At 42.5% G+C, this 8,962-nt stretch overlaps 1 protein-coding gene and 1 long non-coding RNA gene across 2 annotated transcripts in view; one reads left to right on the top strand and one right to left on the bottom strand.

The window, feature by feature from the left end:
* The window catches only part of KAT6B (lysine acetyltransferase 6B), a 246,977-nt gene that overhangs the window by 161,703 nt on the left and 76,312 nt on the right, over positions 1-8,962 (bottom strand).
* The window catches only part of LOC102473211 (uncharacterized), a 33,671-nt gene continuing 33,600 nt past the window's right edge, over positions 8,892-8,962 (top strand). The window contains exon 1 of the long non-coding RNA XR_336161.2: positions 8,892-8,943. This is a non-coding gene — a long non-coding RNA (uncharacterized LOC102473211). The remainder of the gene's footprint in view (positions 8,944-8,962) is intronic.

Raw genomic sequence — 8,962 nt, 5'->3', positions numbered from 1 at the left:
AGGAAGGAAGGTAGGAAGGGAGGGAGGAAAGAAGGAAGACTAAGGCTAACCCCACATGTATTAACACTGATGTGTATAAGCAAGACTATTCAGGAAGGAAATTATATAATTGTAGTAACTCTTCTGCCACTACTACCTGTCCCTGCATTTCTAACACTGTCTGTCCAGAGTCAAACTCCAGGGTACAAGCAGTCAACAAGTTATGCCCAAGTAGTGAGCCATCCTTGTAACTCCCAGGGGGCAAGAACAGGAAATGCCTATTTGAACTGCACTGACTTCCACAGCAAAAGCTATATAGAGCCTTCGCATAGTGGACAGCAAATGTTTTTTACAGACATTCCCTTCTCTTCTTCCTTAAAGGACTCAAAATATATGTCAAACAACACTAGCAACGATAAACATGTTATTCCTGCCAGTCCACATTACATGCCAATATTGTTCCAGCTAAACATAATTTATAAAAGCACAGCTCTGATCACTACCACAATCTGCCATCATCAGTCAGAGTTGACAAAAAATGAAAGCTCCCAGAAGGGCTAAAATCATGAATGCAAGGCTGATGAAAAAGACGGCAGGAGATTATTTAATTTTTTAATGTCGGATCATGTTAATTGTCATGTTTAAATTTGCAAATCATTGCTTGTTAAAATATCCCTTTACTAGAATGATAAATAATACATGTTGTGACATATTGGTGAAATGTTATTCTTTAAAGCATCACAGACATAGAAAAATAACCATTTCCGTGTAACCCCTTGTGCCATTTAGGATTAAACAAGATGATCTGATAAGTTCCATCGTGGCAGAAAAGGCAAGAGCCACCCCACTTCTCTACTCCAAACTGACCCTCACATTTCAGATTCCTAAGGTCAGCTCAGCTCAGCAAAGTACCTGGGGAACCAACATCAGAACCCAGACCACTGACTGGAAGCTTTCTGCAAAGGCAGCACTTGGAGCAGCTAACAAGGTTGAGCCGCCAATGAAGGCATGGCCAGGTTTAAAAGAAAGGTTGTAAGGAATCACTAGAAAAAGAGAACCTGTTCCAAATACTATAGCAGAGTTAACAAGGATCACAGCTTTCCCTAAACAATGTGCACCCACTTTCACTCCCCACTAATCTTGCTCAGTAAACCTTTGATGTTCAGTTTCACCTCTTCTTCATACAGAACTCAGTTCTTCATTTTGATTGAATGGGGATAAACACTAGGATCTCAAAGGATCACTTTTGAAAGAGAAGTGGTTATTTGCAAATGCTGGAAGGCATAAAAATAAAGTTTGTAGCATAAAAGTAATTTTATAATTCAACCATTTATTTGCAAAAAAATGGAAAAGTGCCTTACATATCTCTAACACAACATTTAAACATGTATCATAAAGTCCTTAAAAAATAAACTTGAAGCAAGTTATTTTAAAAAGCAAACTAAGGGGGCCAGCTGGTACCATGGTGGTTAAGGCAGCTAGATCTCATATGTAACCAGGAATCTATTGGTTCAAGTCCAGGGCACGGTGACTTCAAAAATAGCACATGTGCATCATGCTTGCCAAAATCCTGAGAGAAGGACTATAGCATGGCCATCCCTCTGGGGGATGTTCTCTCTCTCTCTCTCTGTGTCTATCTCTGGCAAGTGCACACACTCTACAGCAATTTTTTAAAAAAAGCAAACAGGGCTGGCTCCATGGGCAGCAGTAATGTGCTGCTCAAGAGAAGCCAAATCCCATGAGGTCACCTCAGTGTGAGTTCCTGGTTGAATCAGCCTGAAACATGCCAGGCACACACAAGTGTGGAAGTCTCAATGGGTGGGAAAACTGAAAGAAGGGGATTACAAGAGGCCCAGAGCCTATGGAAAATGCTCATTTCCCTCCTTTACTCCTTCATGTGTGCACACACAAGCTCTAATGTAAATAAGTAAAAAAAAATCAAAGAAGGCAGCCCCATAGCCTAGTGGTTAAGAGTGCTGCATCCCATATGGCCTACCATGGTTTGACTCCTGGCATAGCAGCCTGAAAAATACACCAGATGCATATGCATGTGTTCCCACAATCCTGACAGGATGGAGGAATAGAGAAGGGATTGCAGTGTGAGCACATCCACTGAGGGGTACTTTCTCTCTCTCCTTTACCCTCTTCCTGTCTCTCTGGAGGGTGCACTTGCCCTCTGGCAATTTTTTAAAAAAAGCAAACCAATGATAATACAAAAATATCTAGCAACCAAAAGGTTAAATACAAAGCGTGAGCCTACGGAAAGGTCTAACTCCCAAAACTGGCATTCGCAGCTCTTCATGGTCTGACTCCAACCTACTTTTTTCAGGCGTCTTTCCTACTGCATCCTGCTTATAGATTCTTTCTCCAAAAAACTACTACTCACAGATCCTCGTATTTTCCTCTTTGCCTTTGTGCTTGTGCATTGTGGTGAGTCTGCCTTCCCTTCCTTCTGATCCCTCCTTAAAGATCATATGTCTGGGACCAGCAGTTGGCATAATGGCTATGTCACTGGACTCCCATGTAGGCAACCACGGTTCGTGTCCTGAACCCAGTAGCTTAAACTCACACCAGGCACGTATGCGTGCATGCCCAAGATCCCAAGAGAAGAATGGAGAAGGGATTGGGGTGTGGCCATCCCCCCTGGGGGGTGAGGGGATTTCTCGCTTTCTGTCTCTCTGTGTCTCTTTCTGCGAGCACACGTACCCTATAGCAAAAACTTCTCCAAAAAAAAAAAAGATCACATGTCCACAGGGCCAGCAGATGGCATAGCAGTTATGTCACTTGACTTCCACATAGCCAATCGCAGTTCTAGTCCCAGACCCAGTGGCTTGAAACATGCCAGGCACGTGTGCATACATGCCCAAGATCCTTGGGAGAATGGAGGAAAAGAGATTGCAGCATAGCCATCCCCTCTAAAGGGTGATTTCTCGTTTTCCCTGTCTCTCTTTCTCTTTCGCAAGTGCATGTACCCAAAGGCAAAAATATATTAAAAAAAAAAAAAATCACATGTCCAAATTCTATCTTCCCTCCAGTGACCACACCAAATCACGTCTCAACCAGTAAGTCTCCCCTGATTTCCCAGGAGGGTACTCTCAGCTTTCTCTGCCTCCTATAGCCTCAGATCCTACAATAAACTTTACTAAATACTTTTTTAATAGTCATTTTTTATTTCTAGCATCAGTACCAACCTCTCCATGTATTTATTTTCACAATGCAGGCCTCCAAGAGCCAAGCAGAGCCTGCCTCAGACCTGTGGTAGGTAATCTGCCAGACTTGCTAATAAACTGCTCAAATTTAAAAGCCCACTTAGTCCTTTGACTCTTTCCAAACAGGATTTAGTTCCCTACCCAAACAATGCACTCTCCTTTCACTGGCACTGGGTCATGGTCGTTGGTGTGACCTATTTTCTGCCTCACCACACAATTCCCTTATTGAGACAGTAGATGCCATGCCACCCACCAGGCTTGTCCCTGGTAACTCCCAGTGCAGGATGGGCAACCCTGCAGCAATGAGCCATGGCTAACCTGGCACGTACAGTGCCATGTACAGTGACAATCTCAACCTCTTCACACTGATGTTACGGTTCCCAAGAAGCAACTAACTGAGTTCTACTCCTCCCTTGTCTTGGACCTCAGCTCTGAATTCTCTCTCATTCAATCTTCACAGCTACTTAACTTCTTTAATGGAGCTGAATAATCTCTCAGCCACCCAAGCCTTCAAGTGCTCAAAGCTGAGTGTTTAAGCATAATGACAGTTACAGGAGAGAAGTGGCTCAGAGGACACAGACATCCAGGCAACCATATCTTCTCTAATATAATGTTTTAAAATTTTTCATTATACAATATTTAAATGCATATCCGCTCTTAAAAAATTTTTCAAACAATACACAAGATACAGATGAAGTCAAATTCCCACTAATACCTTCCTTAGTATTTTCTTTTTTTAAACAATCATTTTATTTTAGACTAACAGATGGCATAATGGTTACACTGCTGGACTCCCATGTGGTCAACCACAGTTCAAGTCTTGGATCTGGCAACTTAATGGGGCCAGCAGGTGATATGGTGGTTAAAGGCACTGGATTCCCACAAGGCCGACTGTGGTTTGAGTCACAGACCGGGTGGTTTATTTTCTCACTGTCCCTTGCTCTCTCTCTGTCCCTCTCTGGTCAAATTAAAATAAATAAATAAATAAATAAATAAATAGAACAATTCTCTAAAAACAAACAAACAAACAAACAAACAAAAAACAAAACAAAAAAAAAAACTATGCCAGGTGCATGTGCATGCATGTCCAAGATCCCAAGAGGAGAATGGATTACTGTGTTGCCATCTCCCCTAAAGGGTGATTTCTAGCTTTCTGTCTCTCTGTCTCTCTCAGGCGAGCACATATGCCCTATAGCAAAAATTTCTCTAAAAAAACCTATTTTATTTATTTATTTATTTGACATTTATTTATTTGATGAGACAGAAGAGAGAGAGAAAGTGAGAAAGCAAGCTGCCAGGTCCAGGACTTGAACCACAGTATGCCATGTAAGAGTCCAGCACTGTAACCTCCACAACACCTGCCAGTCCCTCTTCCTTAGTCTTTAATCAATGCATCTACAATCCTCTTTCATCAAATATAGGTCTTATTTATAAGGAAGAAAACACAGAGGAGGTAGACAGCACACAGCAACCACAGTTTTGAACCGCTAACCCAGTCAGCCTGAAATATGCCAGGCAGAATGCTCAAGATCAGACAGGCCTTTTAAAAGACTGGACAAAGGGGCTAGCAGCTTGACCAGACCCTGTGGAAGGTAGTTCCCTGCCTCCTTTCATTCTCACATGTTCATGCATGTACTCTATTATGAGTAAAGAAAAACATTTCTAAATATTCTTATATTATGAAAGAAAGATCCTCAACTATTAAACTATGCCATTATTTATTAGATACACTTACTGCAGAAATGTTAAAATCTGAGAAAGCAAGGCCAGCTAGTGGCATAGAGTTTAGAGCACTGGATCCCACATGACCAACTACACTGTTCGAGTCTCAGACCTGGCAGCTTGAAAGTCATGCTGGGTGTGTGTGCCTGTATGCCCAAAATCCTGAGAGGAGACGAGAAGAGGGACTACAGTGTGGTCATCCCCCCAGGGGGTGATTTCTCACTTTCCTTCTCTCTGGTGAGTGCACATGCCCTAGGCGGGGAAAAAACTGAAAAGCATGTTTTACAATCTATGAACTACAATAAATATAGAATGTAAACGAATTTATTTTATATATAGACTTTAGATGCACAATATATAATTTATAAAATACAATACATATAGAAATAAATCTAGTTTTGAAGACTTGTTAAACACAAATGTGGTAGTTTTATCATTTATTTTGCTCACTAAATTGTACCCATGATGGCACAGCCATGGTTGTACGCATGGAATGGCACTCCCATAGGAGGTTGGAGCCACATGGGAGGCCCAGGTTTGGTTTCTGGACCAACCTAAACAGAGTGCAGCAGACAGCACCTGTGATTCTGGCTAACTGGGAGGCTGCATGCAGCATGGCAAGACCCTGTCAAAAAATATACCTATCTTGGAGGGACAAGCAGATAGCATAATGGTTACATATCACTGGACTCCCATGTAGTCAACCACAGTTTTAGTCCTGGAAATGGCGACTTAAATTTTACACTGGGTGCATATGCTTGTGTGCCCCAAATCCTGAGGGAATGAAGGAGAAGGGACACGGCATGGTCATCCACTCTGGGTCATGATTTCTGACTTCTGTCTCTCTGGCAAATGCATGTACCCTATAGCAAAAATATCTCTCTCTAAAAATAAAGAAATAAATAAAACACCTCTCTTGGAATCAGACAGTGGTACATGGTAAACACGATACTCTGTGAGGCAGACACACATGGGAAGATTCCTGGTTCAAGTCATATCAGGCACATACTCAAAATCAAGCCCCTGGTAACTCCCAGTGCTGGATGAAGGCTAGGAATGGATTATGGTGTCAAGATTCTGTTGGGGGTGGCTTCTATCTCTTTCTATCACTCATAGAAACACAAATAAATAAAGCTTTGGGAAAGACATACCTATCTCTTTCTCTCTTATTAGAAAAAAAAAAAAAGAAAGAAAAATGTATCTGAGAGAACTTTTCACATCAATTAGACAAAGATCTACCACACTTTTAGGTGCTGCTTATCTATAGGCTAGCTGAACCACTGTGCAATATAATCATTCCAGTATTTCACCAGTAATAACAACAGTGGAATGAACATGTTAGCTTGTATTTCACTAGATGCAAAGTTAGTGAATCAAAGATATGTTATTTTCATAGATACCTCCAAACTGCCTTCTCAAAAAGGTCTGAACAATTTATATGCTCACTGTATGTGCAGTATACCCATTTTTGCCTAACCATTGCCAACACAACCGTTGCCAAATTACCCTTAATTTCCACTAATTCAATGGGAGAAACTCTACTTATTCATGAAGTATCTGTATTTACTGGCCATTTCTGATGATTGCTTTTTAACTCTTTTTGCTTATTTTCTTCCATAGTTTTTTCTTACTAATTTAAAGCTGTTTCTTTTTAAGTATCTATATTTTTTCTTTGCCTGATTATAATAGCCTATTTTCTCACAGTCTATTATCTATCTTTTAATCATATTGGTCCTTTTGTCTTAGACGACATAGACATTTCTAATCTTTCAAAGTCAAATTTACTCATCGTCTCCCATCTCTACCTGAGATTACTTAAATAAAGGTAACATTTTCTTTTCATATAAAACCCATTCTTAGCAAACTCCACTGGGCTCTGGCCAGGCAGTGCTTGAAAGGATATGGAATAAACTCCCAGAACATACACAATGGAATATTTTCACGCAGATCTAATCCCACCTCTGAAAGGGATAGGTACCAGTCAGTGCTCTGCCAGCCTGTGGGCACCATTTCAGGAGCAGCAGGCCAGTTTCCTTTCTTAAGTCTGAGACAGAAGCCTGAGCCAGTCCAGGCTTTATATGTGTGCCAACTTGGTCAACTTGACATCATGGCTCAAGACTAGAGATCAAAGGATAGCCGCACAGAGAGCCAAACATGCCACTATTCATGGCTCAATTCTTGAGCTGAAAGTGCCTAGACACGTTGAGGAACGACTGCCAACCAGTCCCTCTTCTCCCTTAGACCCAGATGTAACAGACGGCCTGCAGAACTACATTCCTGATCTGGCAAAGACAAATCCTAGGCATCAGGTTACTCTGATGACCCCATCCTGGTCTGACAGGCCCAGTTACTAAGACACAGTTTATATGAGACAGTCCCACAGCCCCAGGAGTCTAGGGGGGAAAGCTGGCTCTTCTTCCTCTACATCTGCATCATGAGATCGGGTCATGAATTCCTCTGCGGCCAGCTCCCCCCTGCTTACATGGTCTCCCTTATACGAGATGCCATAACCAACCTACTGCCCCTTCCTGTCTGAGCTTCAAATATCAGGCCCTCAGGACTCACCCAACTGCCAGAAAGAGGCCACAGGACAGTTAGGTTCCGAGTTCCCTAGTTCCGAGCAGTACTTAGTGAGCTCTGGTCCTGGGCTGTGGATAGGTCAGAGGTGAGTAGGAACACAGCTCATGATATATTTAGTAAAGAGCACAGCATTTAATGGGCAAGTAAGGTGGTTGGCAGAAAAAAAGCTTGTTATGACTCTGTCACACTCTGGTTTGCCTAATAATCATTGTACTTCCATTTCAGAGAATATTTAAATACATTCAATACTCCTGGTGCCAATCTCAGCATTTACAGGAGTTCCTCCAGTCTATTATCTATCTTTTAATCATATTGGTCCTTTTGTCTTAGACGACATAGACATTTCTAATCTTTCAAAGTCAAATTTACTCATCGTCTCCCATCTCTACCTGAGATTACTTAAATAAAGGTAACATTTTCTTTTCATATAAAACCCATTCTTAGCAAACTCCACTGGGCTCTGGCCAGGCAGTGCTTGAAAGGATATGGAATAAACTCCCAGAACATACACAATGGAATATTTTCACGCAGATCTAATCCCACCTCTGAAAGGGATAGGTACCAGTCAGTGCTCTGCCAGCCTGTGGGCACCATTTCAGGAGCAGCAGGCCAGTTTCCTTTCTTAAGTCTGAGACAGAAGCCTGAGCCAGTCCAGGCTTTATATGTGTGCCAACTTGGTCAACTTGACATCATGGCTCAAGACTAGAGATCAAAGGATAGCCGCACAGAGAGCCAAACATGCCACTATTCATGGCTCAATTCTTGAGCTGAAAGTGCCTAGACACGTTGAGGAACAACTGCCAACCAGTCCCTCTTCTCCCTTAGACCCAGATGTAACAGACGGCCTGCAGAACTACATTCCTGATCTGGCAAAGACAAATCCTAGGCATCAGGTTACTCTGATGACCCCATCCTGGTCTGACAGGCCCAGTTACTAAGACACAGTTTATATGAGACAGTCCCACAGCCCCAGGAGTCTAGGGGGGAAAGCTGGCTCTTCTTCCTCTACATCTGCATCATGAGATCGGGTCATGAATTCCTCTGCGGCCAGCTCCCCCCTGCTTACATGGTCTCCCTTATACGAGATGCCATAACCAACCTACTGCCCCTTCCTGTCTGAGCTTCAAATATCAGGCCCTCAGGACTCACCCAACTGCCAGAAAGAGGCCACAGGACAGTTAGGTTCCGAGTTCCCTAGTTCCGAGCAGTACTTAGTGAGCTCTGGTCCTGGGCTGTGGATAGGTCAGAGGTGAGTAGGAACACAGCTCATGATATATTTAGTAAAGAGCACAGCATTTAATGGGCAAGTAAGGTGGTTGGCAGAATAGAAGCAGGTGCAACCTGATTTTTGCAGCTTTTCTTTTGCCTCTGGGTTTCTAACAGTCCATGGCCAAGTAGTTAGTTCCGAGCAGTACTTAGTGAGCTCTGGTCCTGGGCTGTGGATAGGTCAGAGGTGAGTAGGAACACAGCTC

This window comes from Tupaia chinensis, unplaced genomic scaffold (genome assembly GCF_000334495.1).
Source record: "Tupaia chinensis unplaced genomic scaffold, TupChi_1.0 Scaffold000635_1, whole genome shotgun sequence".
In the NCBI taxonomy this organism is placed as follows: Eukaryota; Metazoa; Chordata; class Mammalia; order Scandentia; family Tupaiidae; genus Tupaia; species Tupaia belangeri.
This window is presented reverse-complemented; position numbering and strand designations above follow the sequence as displayed.